The sequence below is a fragment of the Aquarana catesbeiana genome, linkage group LG06, assembly GCF_042186555.1.
Source record: "Aquarana catesbeiana isolate 2022-GZ linkage group LG06, ASM4218655v1, whole genome shotgun sequence".
Lineage (NCBI taxonomy): Eukaryota > Metazoa > Chordata > Amphibia > Anura > Ranidae > Aquarana > Aquarana catesbeiana.
Genome location: NC_133329.1, coordinates 91102119 through 91120627, shown reverse-complemented (window position 1 = coordinate 91120627; position 18509 = coordinate 91102119). Strand labels below are relative to the sequence as shown.

At 41.5% G+C, this 18509-nt stretch overlaps 1 non-coding gene across 1 annotated transcript; it reads left to right on the top strand.

Moving 5' to 3' along the window:
• The first annotated feature begins 12720 nt into the window (after positions 1 to 12720).
• TRNAV-UAC (transfer RNA valine (anticodon UAC)) lies at positions 12721 to 12793 on the top strand. The gene has a single exon. It is a non-coding gene; the product is annotated as a tRNA-Val (tRNA).
• Positions 12794 to 18509: the final 5716 nt, after the last annotated feature.

The window sequence follows — 18509 nt, the reverse complement described above, 5'->3', positions numbered from 1 at the left end:
ATTTCTTCAGTGTTGTCACATGAAAAGATATAATAAAATATTTACAAAAATGTGAGGGGTGCACTCACTTTTGTGAGATACTGTTTATATATATACATATTGACATGAAATTTTCGAAACATGTCCGTAACAACCCATGCAATCCACACATACAAATAAACCAAAATAAAAAAGTTCAGAAATGAAGTTATGTGTAATAAAATAGAATGACACAGGGAAAAAGTATTGAATACGCTAGCTGAAATGTATTTAATACTTCGTACAAAATCTTTTGTTGGTAATGACAGCTTCAAGATGCCTCCTGTATGGAGAAACTAATCGCGCGCATTGCTCAGGTGTGATTTTGGCCCATTCTTCCACACAAACAAGAAGAAAATAAAAAAACCACTGTGCTATAAAAGGTCAAAACAAGCGGAGATAAAACAAAACAAAAAATTGAGCAGCGATTCTCCTAAACTACAACAGTAGCAAAACTGTATTATTATTATATAGTAAACTAGAATGTAGAAATAATATAAAATAATAGAATAATATCCAGATAAAAATGGAATCAGTTCATTATATAAAAAACATAAACAGTCCATATGCACCACCAGTGATTCAAGCAATGAGTCTTGGTTATCCCTGATGATAAATTCACCATCAATCACCTTATGTGAACAGTGCCGCCACCAATAATGAGATTAGCTGCTTACCAGCTCCAATTGATCCCCCGTTACAGGGGATCAAATAGTGTCTATGGCTTATACCCAGCCTAGGCCTTTCTCCTGCTGATATGGTTCTTCTATACCTGGGACATCACCCGGGGCACCTGGACGACGTCATCTCTTGTGTAGGGCGAAGAGACGCGCTGACGTCCCCTCATGTCCCAGAAGGACAGGTTTGTTCGTAGATATATATATATATATATATATATATACATACATATATATATATATATATACAGTATATATATATATATATATATATATATATATATATATATATATATATATATATATATATATATATATATATATATATATATATATATGTATATATATATATATATATATATATATATATATATATATATATGTATATATATATATATATATATATATATATATATATATATATATATATATACACACACACACACACACATACACACATAGATCTATATACAGTGCATCCAGAAAGTATTCACAGAGCTTCACTTTTTCCGTATTTTGTTATGTTATAGCCTTATTCCTAAATGGATTAAATTCCTCAAAATTCTACAAACAATACCCCATAATAACAACCTGAAAGAAGTTTGTTGGAAATCTTTCCAAATTTACTTAAAATAAAAAACAAATAAAATCACATGTGTATGAGTATTTGAGCCTTTGCCATAGCACTCAAAACTGAGCTCAGGTGCATCGTGTTTCCACTGATCATCCTTGAGATGTTTCTACAACTTGATTGGAGTCCACCTGTGGAAAATTAAGTTGATTGGACATGATTTTGAAAGGCACACACCTGTCTATATAAGGCCCCTCAGTTAACAGTGCATGCCAAAGCACAAACCAAGCCATGAATTCCAAGGAATTGTCTGTAGACCTCCGAGACAGGATTGTATGGAGGCACAGATCTGGGGAAGGGTACAGAAAAATTACTGCAGTATTGAAGGTCCCAATGAGCACAGTGGCCTCCATCATCTGTAAATGGAAGAAGTTTGGAATCACCAGGACTCTTCCTAGAGTGGGCTGCCCAGCCAAACTGAGTGATTGGGGGAGAAGGGCCTTAGTTAGGGAGGTGACCAAGGTCCTGATGGTCACTCTGACAGAGCTTCAGCATTTCTCTGTGGAGAAAGGAGAACCTTCCAGAAGAACAACCATCTCTGCAGCACTTCACCAATAAGGCCTGTATGGTAGAGTGGCCAGACAGAAGTCACTCCTCAGTAAAAGGCACATGACAGCCCACCTGGAGTTTGCTAAAAGGCACCTAAAAGACTCTCAGACCATGAGAAACAAAATTCTCTGGTCTGATGAAACAAAGATTGAACATTTTGACCTGAATGGCAAGCGTCATGTCTGGAGGAAACCAGGCAACACTCATCACCTGGCCAATACCATCCCTACAGTGAAGCATGGTGGTGTCAGCATCATGCTGTGGGGATGTTTTTCGGCAGCAGGAACTGGGATACTAGTCAGGATCAAGGGAAAGATCAATGAAACAATGTACAGAGACATCCTTGATGGTTCATCTTCCAACAGGACAACGATCCTTGGCACACAGCCAAGATAACAAAGGAGTGGCTATGGGACAACTCTGTGAATGTCCTTGAGTGGCCCAGCCAGAGCCCAGTCTGGAACCCTCTCCCTTTCTGGAGAGATCTTAAAATGGTTGTGCACCAACGCTCCCCATCCAACTTGATGGAGCTGGAGAGGTCTGGCAAAGAAGAATGGGAGAAACTGGCCAAAAAATGGGTGTGCCAAGCTTGTAGCATCATACTCAAAAAGTCTTGAGGCTATAATTGGTGCCAAAGGTGCTTCATCTAAGTATTGAGCAAAGGCAGTGAATACTGATGTACATAGGATTTTTTTTCTTTTTAATAAATTTGAAAAAATTTCAAACAAACTTCTTTCACATTGTCATTATGGGGAATTGTTTGTAGAATTTGGAGGAAAATAATGAATTGAATCCATTTTGGAATAGGGTTGTAACATAACAAAATCTGGAAAAAGTGAAGCGCTGTGAATACTTTCGGGATGCACTGTATATATATATATATATATATATATATATATAGATAGATAGATAGATAGATAGATAGATAGATAGATAGATAGATAGATAGATAGATAGATAGATAGATAGATAGATAGATAGATAGATAGATAGAGATATATGCACTAATATAACAAGTAAGTTTGAAAACCTAAAAATACAACTGAAATTGACTTAGAACTGTTGTAGTTCCCCTTTAAAGTTATAAGAATACCGGATCAAATTCTAAAGTCAAAGTCATCTTAAAGCTGAAATCTGACACTGTTGAAACAAATGTGCAGACGTTTGGTTAAAGGTAATTCTGGTTTGGCCCCGTTCCCTCATACCTCATCCACTTTGGATTTAAACCTTGGCACTTACAAGATAAAGCAAGGGTATTTCCACTTGGAAAAGGGATTAAATTGAGATCAAACAAGTTGGTTTTGTTTGCTGCATGCCGACAGTGTCTGTGAATTAGCAGGAACTGGCTCAACCGCCTCTACTACAGGCTGGAAGTGTTTTAATATGATAATCAACATCAATGCATAGACTGACTAATAGCATGTAGAACATAAGACTGGTGAAATGCAGGTCATCATACACACATAAATAGACGAAGAACCAACAGTAAGATTACATTTGCAATATAGACAAAGTGGACATGTGGGACACACCCAGATCACATGAATTAACACAGATGCTGGGATGGCGTTGCCGTTGCTTCCATGCACCCCCCACCATTACTCAGTCTAAACTGATGACCTGTACGGGCTTTTAAAGTGTCGCTTATGGAAAAGTTAGGGTATTGTTTGTCACCGTTTCACGGGCACACAGATTTTTAAGGCTTGACATGTTTGGTATCTATTTACTTGGTGCTTCCTCATCTTTTATATTTTGCCAAATATGGGGTAATATATTGGGTTTTTGTGCCCTTAAATTTTACTCTAGTGTATTTTTTACTGAAAAACTGTGCTTGATAAATACAAATATTGTACAACATAAAAAAATAGAAGTATCACTATTTTATTATCCCAGGGTTTAACCACTTGCTTACTGGGCACTTAAACCCCCCTCCTATCCAGACCAATTTTCAGCTTTCAGTGCTGACGCACTTTGAATGATAATTACGCGGACATACAACACTGTACCCAAATGAAATTTTTATCATTTTTTTCCCACATATAGAGCTTTCTTTTGGTGGTATTTGATCAGCTTTGTGGTTTTTATTTTTTGTTAAAAAAATGTAAAAAGTCCTAATCTTAAAAAAAAAAATATATATTTTTTTAAAATATTTTGTTATAAAATTTTAAAAAAGGTAATTTTTCTCCTTCATTGATGTATGCTGATGAGGCAGCACTGATGGGCACTGATAGGTGGCAGTGATGGGTGGCAGTGATGGGCGGCAATAATGGGCACTGATCGGTTACACTGATAGGCAGCACTGCTAGGTGGCACTGATTGGCACCACTGGTGGGCATTGATAGGTGGCACTTGTGGGCATTTATAGGTGGCACTTGAAGGCATTGATAGGTGGCACTCGTGGGCATTGATAGGTGGCACTGGTGGGCACTGTGGGCACTGTCAGGTGGCAAGGGCAGGTGGCACTGGAAGGGGGTACTGGTGGCATATATGAGGCATTATTGCCTCTTCCTCTTCGGGACCGATGTCCTTTGCTGATGAGCCAGTGATCGGCTCTTTTTTTCCTCACGCTGTCAGCGCGAGGAGAAAAAAAAAAAAACGATCACAAAGCTTTTGTTTTGATCATGTGATCAGCTGTCATTGGCTGGCAGCTGATCACATGGTAGGGGGCCGGGACCGGCCCCTTACTCGGATCAGTGATCACCCGAGTCTCAGTGACTTGGTGATCACAGCGAGCTCCATGCGCACCCTGTAGGGCGCGTGCACTGGGAAGGCCGTCATATGACGGCCTCCCGGGAATTCAGGTCCGCGCTGTAGCCGTCATTCGGCTATAGCGCGGATGTCAAGTGGTTAAACTAATCTTCAGACCTAAAATTATTTTTTGAACATGCGTGCAAAAATGCAAAAAAAAGGCTGTGGCAGCCAAAGGGTGAAATCTCAGTGCAAGGACTTTGAGAGTTGACATAAAGATGGCCAAAGAGACCAATCACAATGTAGAATTTTCAAATAGAACTATTGGCAAAATAAAAAATACACATATAACACAGTCACTAGCTTTAACATAGCAATTTCAAATTTTTGGAGTACCCCCTGTAATTTAGTTTTAATACTTGTTGATCCTGACAGTGGTTCCCTTATTTTTCTACTTCCTTTTCCAGGGTGACAATGCTTTTCGTTATGCAGTAAATGTGCTCAGCGTTGTTGTCACCCTGTGGACATGATCATGGATAGAAGTGTAGCTTTGAAAGTATATGTAATCACTAACTATGAACTTCTTCCTTGTTCTAGGGTTACAACTCTGCTCCTCGATAGATAATACTTTATTGCCATTGTATACATACAACAAAATTTGCCAAGATACTCTTTAAAACAGAAATAAAAAAAAATATTTCTCAACACAACCACACATACATACTCCTAGCACATGCCCACATAATTGCAGTAGAATGAATGAGCACACCCCTAGGACAGGAAGTGTGTTACTGGCAAGTTAAATTAAAGGAAAAAAAAGCCAGAAAAAAAAGAGAAGTAATTCAGCCACCACATTTAGGACCATTAAAGGATTAGTTCACTTTTAAAAAAAAAATATTAAATGCACATTTGTTTACAGAGGGCTGTGATTGAGTGACCCGCTGGGTGTGTACGAGGCACACAAAAGCCCTGATGACGGGGCACTTCTGAAACCCCTGAAACACGTGAAATGAAAGTGAAATGACAGGCCAATGACATTACCATGCGACTAAAGAATCATGTCAACAATTAAATTACCCAGCTCACACATTGTCCTCACAAAAATGGCCACACCCTGGTAGATACATTTTATTATCATCAGTGTCTAATTCCCAACCTCACAAGCTTCCCTCAATAGTGTGCAACTCTCTGCACCACTGGGTTGTACCACTCCGCTAGTGTCTATGACAGCTGCTGTTGAAACTCTCCTTCAATGTCTACAGGTGGTCACCAGCAGATGGTTTCAGGGTGTAGTGGTCATCACATCTGCTTTGCATGGAGCATGTCCTGGGGTCAATCCACAGAGGAGCCACTCTTTGGTTTTACTGCAACAGCAGGCTTTTGATCTGGGTGGCCACCTATGTATAGGTGACGTTGCCTTCCACTGCTAAGCCCAAAGATCTTAAAGCTACAAGATTGGTAGGTGGGTTGACATTTATGTTCGGGAGGATGCAGGGTTCATCCTGAGCTGTTTGCATTTCCGTGAACAGGATAACTAAATGTTTTTTTGTTCAACTGTCTGTTGCAGCAAACCTTTGGCTGTGCAAAGTAATTCATTATTCACGGTATCACTAATGCCACTACTGAAAGCCACTACTGAATGACAGCTTACATCTCAGGGTTGTAGTTGCTAAGATGCTGTTTTTCGGTGGCATTCTGGCAACCAATTGCACATCACCAGCCCCATGCAGCTGAATGCAAACAGTGAAGTGGGGGATGCTGGCTGATGTCACTGACCAAATATGGCCATGTGGCCAAATTCGGTCAATGACGTCAGCCGGCATCCCTGGCCCCTTAGTTTACCTGCTGGCCAGGCATGTGTGATTTGTTGCTAGGACGCCCGTGAATGACAGCATCCAAGCTTTACTAAGCAAAGAAATTTATGTATTTGGTTTTTTTTGCTAGATATCTAGGGAGACCCTTATTTTAAAGGGGATTTCCAGATTCTTATAAGTCCACCCACAGACCCCAACATCCACTGAGCTAGGGGTGTGGGGATTAGGCATTTGTCCACATCAACATGAGGACAAGGTGCTTTTTACCTCTGGCAAGGTACCTTCTTAATGTTGAAGGCATTTGGGCCTTTTATGCTTCAGGAAGAGGAAAGCCACATGCTCGCTTTACCCCCTCCTCTCCTGGCCAGCCAGGCTGCATGCTTGGTTAAAGATTTGACATGAATTACGGGGGTGTTTTTTTTTATCTTTTTTTTGAGTGAGGCATCCCGTTAAAGTCCATACTAGACCCAAAGAGCCTGGTATACATATTTGAGGAGGGGACCCTACAAACTTTGTTTGTTCTTGTGGGATCTTCCTACAGTCGATACCATACTCTTATCCTGAATAAGAGTATGGCTGTTGAAGGGAATCCCCACCTACTTGGTGGGGAACAAAGCAGCTGTCATTTAACGCCAATTTGCATGGCATTTTGTTTTTCTTTTGCTTTAGTGCATTGTACAGGTGTGGTACTTCACAGGCAGGTTTAGGGCATCCTCCAAAAGTGCTGCTCCCCAACGCATTATTTAAAAAATGTTTTTACACTGATACATGTTCCTTCTGGCAATGCCCAGCAATTCGTCCTTTCCTATTTCTCTCAAAAATCAGCAAAATTTATTTGCAAGATTCACCCCCCTACAGTCTTTTTTTCTAACTGCTTGGTAAACAGCCCTCAAACGGAGTCTAGGCACATATGGCTCATCATTAAATGGTAGGAAAGAAAAAAAAGTGCCAACTGTATTTGACAATACAGATAAAATATATTCATTGTAGGAATGCTCAATATTCCAATGGAAACCTGTGTATTGATGGTTTTATCTTACACAGATTAATCTATTGAAGATGCAAGATTGGTAGAAAAAAACAGAGAGCCCCTAGATGAAGTTGACACTCTAGAATAGGCTAATGTTGGGGGGGTGGGGGGTCCGATTTGCAGGAGACCTGATTTGCTGATCGCTGGTGCAATGCTTTACAGGCTCCTGCAACAAAAAATAATAAACACATATTTTTGTACCTGCAAAAATATGTGCATTTATTATTATTATTTTAAATTTTTTTAAGTGAACTTATCCTTTAATGGTCCTTAAATGTGGTGGCTGAATTACTTCTCTTTTTTTTCTGTCTTTTTTCCCTTTAATTTAATTTGCTTACCCTGCCAGTAACACACTTCCTGCCCTAGGGGGATGGTGCTTATTCATTCTACTGCATCTATGTGCATAAATGTGGGCATGTGCTAGGAGTATATATGTGTGGTTGTGTTGAGAAATGTTTTTTTTTAAATTGCTGTTGTAAAGAGTATCTTGATAAATTCACATTCATACCTAACTCACATTCATACATACTAGGGACAATTTAGACAGGATCCAATTAACCTACCAGCATGTCTTTGGAGTGTGGGAGGAAACCGGAGTACCCAGAGGAAACCCACACAGGCACAGGGAGAACATGCAAACTCCAGGCAGGTAGTGTCGTGGTTGGGATTCGAACCAGCGACCCTTTTTACTGCTTTTCTCCTCTTCTTCATAGTATAAGTGAGAGGTGTGCAGTAGTACTAAGAAACGGCTGGAATTTTTTTTTTTTAAACAGAAAAGGCCGGAAACAATTTTAATTGATAATTGTCAGCACAGGCAGGGAGTTATGAGTTGACACAATTTCTGGCAGGATCAAAAGGTATTTGTTTGCACTTATCAAGCAAATACAACAAAATGCTTTCAATGGTGTATTAAACAGACTTGAGGGCAGCAAATAAAGGAAGTTCATAGTGATTATATACACTTTCAAAGCTACACTTCTATCCATGATTATGTCCACGGGGTGACAACAACGCTGAGCACATTTACTGCATAATGAAAAGCATTGTCACCCTGGAAAAGGAAGTAGAAAAGTAAGGGAACCACTGTCAAGATCAACAGGTATTAAAACTAAATTTCAGGGGGGACTCAAAAAATTAAAATTTGTTAAAGCTAGTGACTGTGTCATACGTATATTTTTTTATTTTGCTATTTTAAAGTTCTACATTGTGATTGGTCTCTTTGGCCATCCTTATTTAAACTCTCAAAGTCCTTGCACTGAGATTTCACCCTTTGGCTGCCGCAGCCTTTTTTTGCATTTTTGCACGCATGTTCAAAAATTAATTTTAGGTCTGAAGATTAGTTTAACCACTTGCTGAACCCATGCATGTAGCATGCATGTAGCACAGTGGGCGCGCGCATGCGCCCGCTGCACATCACGGGAGCGTGCCCGCGGGTCCCGCGGACTCGATGTCCGCCGGCGATCGCGGTACACAGAGGCAGAACGGGGATCTGCCTATGTAAATAAGGCGGCTCCCCATTCTGATAGGAGACATCATGGAGCTCTGCTGTTCCCAGTGAACAGGAACAGCGATCTCTGTGGTGTTCCAGTGAGCCCAGCCCCCACAAAGTTAGAACACACCCAGGGAACACTAGTGTTAACACCTTCCCTGCCAGTGTCATTTATAGATTGATCAGTGCATTATTTTAGCACTGATCAATGTAATAATGTCACTGGTCCCCAAAAAGTGTCACTTAGGATCAGATTTGTCCACCGCACTGTCGCAGTCCCGCTAAAAATCTCATATCGCCGCCATTACCAGTAAAAACATAAAAAATTAAATAAAAGTCCATGATTCTTTCCCATAGTTTGTGGATGCTATAACTTTTGTTCAAACCAATCAATATACACGTATTGCGATTTTTTTTTTTACCAAAAATATGTAGAAGAATATATATTGACCTAAACTGACAATTGCTTTTTTTTTGGATATGTATTACAGCAGAAAGTAAGAAATATTGTTTTTTTTTCAAAATTGTCTGTATTTATTTATAGTGCAAAAAATAAAAACCGCAGAGGTGATCAAATACCACCAAAAGAAAGCTCTATTTGTGAGAAAGAAAGGACGACGTGCCAAATCGTAAAAAATGGCCTGGTCATTAAGAAGGTAAAACCTTCCGGGGCTGAAGTAGTTAAACCCTGGGATAATAAAATAGGGATACTTCTCATTTTTTTATGTTGTGCAATATTTGTATTTATTAAGCGTAATTTTTCAGTAAAAAATTAAACTAAATTTTAGGGCACAAAAACCCAATATATTACCCAGAATTTGGTAAAATCTAAAAAATTAGGTTGCACCAAGTAAATAGATACCAAACATACCAAGCCTCAAAATTTTGTTTGCCTGTGAAACAATGACAATCTTCGATACCCTATATTTTTCATAGGCCACGCTTTAAAAGCCCGTACAGGCAGTGGTGTATCTACCGCGAGGCAAACAATGCATTTGCCTTGGGCGGCATTTTTCAGGGGGGCAGCTGCAGGCATCACCCCGTATCGTTTTTGAGCCGCTCGATTGCTATTACAATCAGCGTGAGGGGATGTCCCCCCTCCTTCCCGCCGCCTTCTGCGGCTCTCTCAGGCTCTCCCGTCCCACCGAGAGACCCAAGTGACCAGCTGGCATGTCCGCTGGCTGGCCGGACAGCCAAACATAGCCGGGATCAGCTTTGATCGGCTGCTCGTAAAAGTAAACCAGAAGCCATGACATGTCCTCACTTCCGGTTTTACTCCGTTTTCCCATCAGCGCCAGTTTTAAAAATATAAAGCATTAAAAAACATAGATCTTGGTGTTTTGAATGCTTTTAAATGCAGAGGAGGGTTTTTTTTTAGACCCACAGATCTCTCCATAAAGAATACCTGTCACATGCCTATTGCTGTAACAAGGATGTTTAAAAAAAAATTTAAGTAACAGTGTAAAAATTAAAAAGATAAATTAACCGCTTTCCATCCGCGCTATAGCCGAATGACAGTTACAGTGCAGACCTACATTGACGGAAATTTCATTTGGGTACAGTGTTGTATAACCGCGCAATTGTCGTTCAAAGAGTGACAGCCCCAGACCTCCTCTGTAAATCGAAAGTAGTAACCTGTAAGGGCTTTTAAAGCGTTGCCTATGGAAAGTAAAATTTACCTCATTTGTCGCCGTTGTACGGGTGTGTGCAATTTTAAAGCGGCTGGGATGGGACAAATTTGGATGGGGGTGGTGGGCACCCTATTTTATTCTTGCCTAGGGCAGCACAAAATCAAAGTACACCACTGTGTACAGATCACCAGTTTAGAGTAATGGTGGAGGGTGGATAGAATGGATGGCAACGCCATCCCAGCACCTGTTTTGATTTTAATTCATGTGATCTGGGTGTGTCTTACATGTCCACTTTGTCTATATCGCAAATGTAATCTTACTGTTGATTCTTCGTCTATTTATGTGTGTATGATGACCTGCATTTCACCAGTCTTATGTTCTTCATCAGGGTTATTGAATTAAAATTCATGGAGGTCTGACCAGTAAAATTTTCTTTCACTAGAGGTCCGAACCAAATTTTTTTCAGCCCTCTCTTTCTATATGACAGTTCTTTAATCCGGTGTCCTCAGTTCCCCCCACACATCACATTCCCCCACTTCACATCAGTTTCCCCTTCTCAATAGTGTTCTTAGACCCCCAGCACACCCCCCACCCCTTTACAATAGTGTACTGAACCCCTTTACATCACAAACCCCCTTTATTCACAGCAGTCCTCAACCCTCCTTCAAATCATCACCCCCGCCACACAGTACTGTCCTTTGTCCCTTCACATCTCCCCCACAAAACTTCCCCCCATATATCTTCCCCCCCACAACATTGCCCCCCCTTTACATCCCCCCAGCACTGCCCCCCTCTCACATCATCTCATCCACCCCCCACAATAGTATGCTCTGCCCTCCTCATATTAACACCCCCGACAGCATAGTCCTCCTTTACATCACCCCCCCAGCACTATTCCCTCCCTTTACAATTACACCTCCCCCTCACAGCACTCCCTCTCTTCACATTTTACCGCCCCAGCACTGCCCTCCCTTTTGCATTATCCCCCCTCAGCACTGCCCCTCTTCACACCCCCCCCCAGCACTGCCCCTCTCCACTTTTTACCCCCCACCCACTTCACATTATTCCTCCCACACAGAGCCAGAGTAGTATCCTCTGACCCCCTTCAATCTCCTACCTTAGATAGAAGAGCGGGAGGCAGAGCATTTCTGGACTGAGTGTTGGAGGCTTAGTACAGCATTGAATGGAGTGCAGGAAAAGCGGGAGGCAGAGCATTTCTCAAACAAGTTTTGGATGCACAGCATTGAATGGAGTGTGGGAGTAGGAGCTGCCAGGGTTAACTTTTCGAGTTAACCAGTGGGTGATTGGATGCAGGTCGGTCCTAGCAGTCAATCACCTGCTGATTAATACAAAAAGTTAACCCCAGCAGCTCCACATTTGGTACAGAAATGCTCTGCCTCCCACTCCTCTCGCACTCCGTTCAATGCTGTACTAAGCCTCCCACACACAGTCCAGAAATGCTTTGCCTCCTGCTCTCCGCTCTGTCTAAGGTAGCAGAGTGAAGGGGCCGAGGACACTACTTTGGCAGTATGTGGGGGGTAATGATGTGAAGAGGGACAGTAACGGAGACTGGTGGCTCCTAAATGGCGTGACCGTGGGTCCGGATAGAACACTGGCTTGGTCCGCATCCAGACTGCGGTCCACCATTTAGTGATGCCTACTCTAGATCAACCTTTCTCAACCTTTCCAACACAGAGGAACCCTTAAAATAACTTTCCAGTTTTAGGAAGCCCCAGCTAAAAAAATGACTATATCTATGTTACTATACTATAACTCATGATACATTAGTATGACAGTCATTGCGAAGAATCCCCCCTTACAGATAGCTAAAAAGATCATTGGTGTTAGTGGGAACTATCTGAAAGGCATAAATTGCTAATTTCTCAAGGAACATCTAGCAAGTTTTGGATGGTTGAGAAACCCTGGTCTAGATAAAAATGCGTACCTCTGAGAAATACACTGTCATACCAAAAAACTCACCAAGACCAAGATTCCAGTTGATCAAGGAACTAGGAATGAATGCAAAAGGAAAGCACTTGTGCTTCATTAGATTTGGATTTTTTTTTAATTGTAACAAAGACAGTTCCCCACCATATTGTTCCCTTAGCAGCATGCACATCCTTGCACACTCTCTGCATCTCTGTGTTAAACCTCTCCACCAGTGTTTGTACTAGCTGGGAGACTAGTCAAGTTGGTTTCATAGTGTAGTGGTTATCATGTGTGCTTTACATGCAGAAGATCCTGGGATTGATCCCCAGTGAAACCATTGTTTGTTATTTTACTGTTTCGGCTATCGATAGAATACAAATCACGTGGCAAGATACATGAAGCACATTTGGGTGTCAAGCAGTTCAAGTGAATGGGCTGCCCCATGTGTGAAACACGGAAACATGTGTGAATCATGCTAGAAAAATTGTATGCGTAAATGGGGCCATAGCCTCCCTGACGGTTTTCCCAAGTGTGGCTTGGGGTTAAATTTCAGTCCCATTAGCGGTAACCTCGAGCCACACTCGGGATTGTATTGCAGGATCCTGGTGCGGCATTACTTACCTTGTCCCCAGGATCCTGCGATGTCCCCCGCAGTGTCTGCGGGCTCTGTCTCCTCGGAAGCCTCTCCGTACCAGGCTCTGTTCCCTGCGAGCGTCGCGACGCACAGGGGGACGAGCCTGGCGGCGAATTAAAAAAAATGTAAAAACCATAACACATACAGTACTGTCGTCTTACAGCTGACAGTACTGTATGAAATTATTTCACATCCCTTTTGTCCCTAGTGCTTTGGCCCATGCCCTGCATGCAGTTTTATATTATATATACTGTTCTTTCTGCCTGGAAACTGGAAATTGTCCATAGCAACCAAAAAGTGTCCCTGTACGTCAAAAGTGGCTCTAGACTAGCTAGAAAACAGCGATAGTAAATTAGAACACTTGCAGAATTGAGCGATAGTGAATCATGGGGAAATTTATTTTATTATTATTATATTATTATTTTTTGTACTTATTTATATTTATTTATTATATTATAATTTATGTTTTTGTGTTTCAGACTTCATCATACCCGGGATATCTACTAGACTCTTGTTTGGACAGATTTAAGTGTGTTATTGTTAAGAATTACAGGCCTACAATATAAAACGCCAAATTTCCATCAAAATAATTGTACCGCTTTCAGCACCTAAAATCTGAAATAATCATACCACCAGGGAGGTTAATGAATAATTCTGGGTATGAATATTTTATACATACTGTAGTTATATTGGTCTAGCATGGACTAATGGAACTACCATATTTATCGGCGTATAACACACACTTTTTCCCCTTATACGTTATACGCTGAACAGCTGCCTCGGAGGGGAAGGAGGGAACGAGCGTGCACTGTGTACTCAGCTCCGCTCGGCTCCGCTCGCAGTCACGCCCAGTCCCGCCTCCTAGCATTTATGTCCCGCCATTGGACCGGTGTTGTGTTCATCATAGGAGCCGGCCAAGGGGCGGGACTGGGCGGGACTGCGAGAGGAGCTGAGAGGAGTCGAGTACACAGGACATCCGACTCTTTCTATCTCGGCGGCGGTAACATTTAAAAATGATCATGCTACAATTTTGGGCAAGGCTGCAGATGGACACTGAGCATTCTGCAATGACGGGCAAGGCTGCAGATGGACACTGATAAGGCTGCATTGATGGGCATTTAAAATGTAAGTTCTTTTCCTTAAACTTCCCCCCTAAAAGTTTTTTTCCTTAAACTTCCCTCCTAAACTTGGGTTGTGTGTTATATGCTGGTGCTATTTATACGCCAATAAATACGGTATTTACATGCCATAATTGGCTGATGGCCCTGGAAAATGAAAATCGCTGAGGTAGACACTGCTACTTCAGTGATCTCTACTTGCTTCTGGGTCCCTTTTTTAGTTGCTTTTAGTTAGGACCCCCTTGGATTTGGAATTCAGGCACCCAGAGGAAATTGGGTCCCAAAATACTTGGTCTTCCCATTGTCTTTGTTCTATTGTACAAATTTGTTTTACTTTGTGACTATTATTATTATTATTATTTAGGCCGTGCAGGAACAAGATCATCCAGTGCCCAGGGCAAAAATGCTAAATTGCGCCCCCATCCTTTATTATGTGTGAGCTTATGAGGAGGAGGACGGGGAGAGAAAGCACAGCCTGCACCTCCTCCTGTCTCTCTCCACCTCTCCTGGCCCTTTCCAGCGCTGGGTTGACAGAAGTAGTGATGCCGCTGTCATTACTCCTGTCACCTTTTTAGAAGAAGGAACTTTCAGCGTCCCCATCCCTACAATACATGCTGCGCCCAGGGCGAACCCGGAAGTCAGGCTGTACATAGTCGGATCAGGTGTGTAATGGTTTTTTATCACTGTATTTCTATATAAGCGCAGTGGTGGCAGGTTGGCACATACCCCAGCAGAAGGCTACGAGGATGAAACGCGTAGGGTCGACTTGTTATCCCAGCCACCTTCTTTACTGCGCTTTTTTAGTTCAATTGAACCGAATTTTTACTGCCTAGATTTTTTTATTGGATGTTGGCAAACGTATTTATTTCAATAAATCGCTTATCCTTGTTGGATTGGTGGAGGCTCTCTTTTTTCTTTTACACCATGGGAACTGTCCTGGATTGAGCGGATCTTGGATGATGACTAAAGCTTGCTATACTTCTGAGTAGGACAGCAAATAAAGATAGCTTGATGTCCAGGCTTAGCACACCTCCTCCGCTGGCGAGTAAGGCTCCAGGCTCCCCTCCTGCCAAGAACATCCCATCAATTGGGATCAGACCTACTCTCACCTCTTGGCGGTACAAGCACATTTGACTCACCGCTGATGGCCTATGAGTCCACCACTTCTGGTAAGAGTACCTCATCTTTCCTTACCTCCTAAAGTCTTTTGATGTGAAGACATCATTCTGTATGTCAGCTCACCTCTAGAGTTCCCTGAGGAGCACAAAAGATTTGGAATACCAACAGTATAATAGTTTCACCTCTATGAACCCTCACCTTGTATATTTACATGGACTCGAGATGCCAAATGTTATGTCCACATGATATCACTTTTTTGTGTTTATAACATATATTATCTTGACACATCAGGCATGTGTTGTTCATACTAACATTTGTTCACCCATATCTGCCCTTTTTTTACACACGGTGATTTTTAAGATTACTCATTCACAGTGAGTTGATCCTGAGTTCCCTCACTTCATTTGTTTTTTCACTGATGATGTGACTTCCACTGTAATTTGTAGACATATTCTTGTCATAAGTATTATTCACATTGATTCTTACACATTACTCTAGTGAATATTTGGTTTACACGTCACAGTAATTTCTGCGACTGTAATTGTCCATACAGTCGCATAGATATTCATTGACATATGTTTCATTATATATACTTTTGTTTTGAGTGTCACCATTATGTCTTAGGCACTTTGTACACATAGATTTACATTTGGATTATTTCTAGTGTACTTATCTCGATTAGCGCTACACATTTTGTTTATATTATTACTTCACAATTAGTTTGATTGTTGTGTTGGCTGCTCACGATTTAGAGTAGGCGCAGCACTTTTATCACACATTTAGCTGCCCCATTTGCCCACCCCTTGTCCCGGCCCTGTATACAGGATTTATATAGCGTCAACAGTTTGTGCAGTGCTTTACAGTTGGGGGGCAGACAGTACGATTTCAATACAATTCACTGACTGTTACTGTTTTTTGTTGTTGCCTCATTGGGTGTGTAGCTCGAATAAATCCACCTTCTTTGGCTTTATGCACCGTATACACGGTCGGACTTTCCGACGGAAAATGTTCTATGGGGGCTTGTTGTCGGAAATTTCGACCGTGTGTAGGCTTCATCGGACATTTTCAATGGAATTTCCGTCACACTAAATTTGAAAACTGGATCTCAAATTTTCCGACAACAAAATCTGTTGTCGTAACTCGTCGTACGTGTTGTACGTCACCGCGTTCTTGACGTTCGGAATTTCCGACAAGATTTGTGTGACTGTGTGTATGCAAGACAAGTTTGAGCCAACATCCGTCGGAAAAAAAACATGGATTTTGTTGTTGGAATGTCTGATCGTGTGTACGGGGCATTGGTGTGTCAGAAAGTGTGGCTTTGCCAGAAGGGTCATTGTCATCCTGAACTAGAGGACCCATACTTCAGGGGGTAAACACTACATGCACTTACACCAGTACAACCTGGACCAATTTAAGCATGCTTTAAAGCTTATACAAGTTTTTAGTGATGAAGTTTACATCTACTTTAAATGTGACTTAGCAGCGACACATTTCCCAGAAGAAAAGTATTCCCAGTGCCCTGGTCTCCTATGAACACTTGTTGGATTCATCCCATCCACCTGCACTGCAGCAGAATACATTTGAATGCTGTATACATGTGTATTTCAATGTTCGCCTCTTGGCAGATTCTTTGCGGATCAGCTGAGAACATTGGCTCAGCGATGTGTGGGAATCCTGCACAGGCTTTTATAATCCACACCTGCATAGCAACAAAAGGTCAACTCCAGAGACAAAAAACTTCCATCCTTGCTGGCTCCAGTGATGTCATGATGAATGCTGGAGTTGCCACGTGACACTTCCCAGCTCTTCTTCTTTTATTAAGATGGCATAAGTGGGCTGCTGAGTGACATCACAGCATCCTGCCTGATTAGACCCCATGCAGATGAGCTGCACCTTCCACCCTGGGGGTTATCATAGGAAAGATTCCCGTAAGGGATGGTGTCACTGAGAACCAGCTCATTCACAGCTCTATCTGTGGCCAGACACTGTGCTTTATCAGGATGTAAGCCAGCTGGTCTTAGATCACTGTTTAGTAATGAATTCATAATTGGCTCCTGACATCTTCATACAAGCTTACTGAAAGTCTGCTCAGCTTAGTTTCTCTCCTAGTTAATAGGGTATGACAATCAGGAACCAACTATGTTAATAAGCTGCACCCGGATAAAGCATATCTAAACCCAAAACAAAAAAATGTATATATTGATGCTTACCAGTCCTTGATACGGTAGCTGCATTAGTCTTTTTTTTTTTAAACTTTTTTTGCCTTATTTTCACCCGGTAATCCTGTGAAAAATACACTTCATGTCCCTATTTGGCTATGTCACTCTTCCACCGAATCTATGGAGGGAGTATGGTTGTGAACATAGGTTGCTTCCTTAAATGGATTGCAAACATGCCCTTATCTTCCACCTCCATTACATGTGGGGCAATAGGGGCTATATCACCCCTCTATTGCATCTATGGAGGGAGCCATGGTTGCGACCCTAGGTTACGCCCTTAATAAGGATTACCAACATGTCCTCATGTTTTCTTCTCCATTACATAGGGTATAATAGGGGCTACATCACCCCTCCAATGTATCTATGGAGGAAGCCATGGTTGTGACCTGTGATATGAGCTACAAACATGTCCTTATTTTTTCTTCTCCATTGCAATAGGTAGTTTACAGCAGATGGTAAGAACTAAGAAGGTAGATAATCTTCAGAGTAGATCACAAGAAATAAGAAGGATATTTTCCTTGTATAAGAACAGGTATTTTCTTTACTTCCTGAAAATGTTCTTAAACTAAAAAAAAAGAAAAACGAACGCAGCCACCACATCTAAGAACTGTAAACTGCAATATGTTTTTACTTAGGTTTAGATATCCTTTAAGTTCTCCTTTCAATATACTATTATTTCCGCTTAATGCAATCCATAGAAGCCATATTCCAGAATATTTGTAAAGGGACTTGGGACACTGATGGGATAAGACTTTCACTGGTGGTCAATAAAGGTGCCCTATCTAATTTGTATCTGTTTTGACTCCTATGGCAGTGTGACTGGCAGTATCTCCTTTGCCAACCATATCATGTATGCCTCCACAAAGTCACGGCTGGGTGATGTTGTAAGCACAGTTATTTGAGGTGTGGCCCATTAGCTTGGTGCCGTTTGTCACTCTGGCACAAAACAGTGAGAAGATGAAT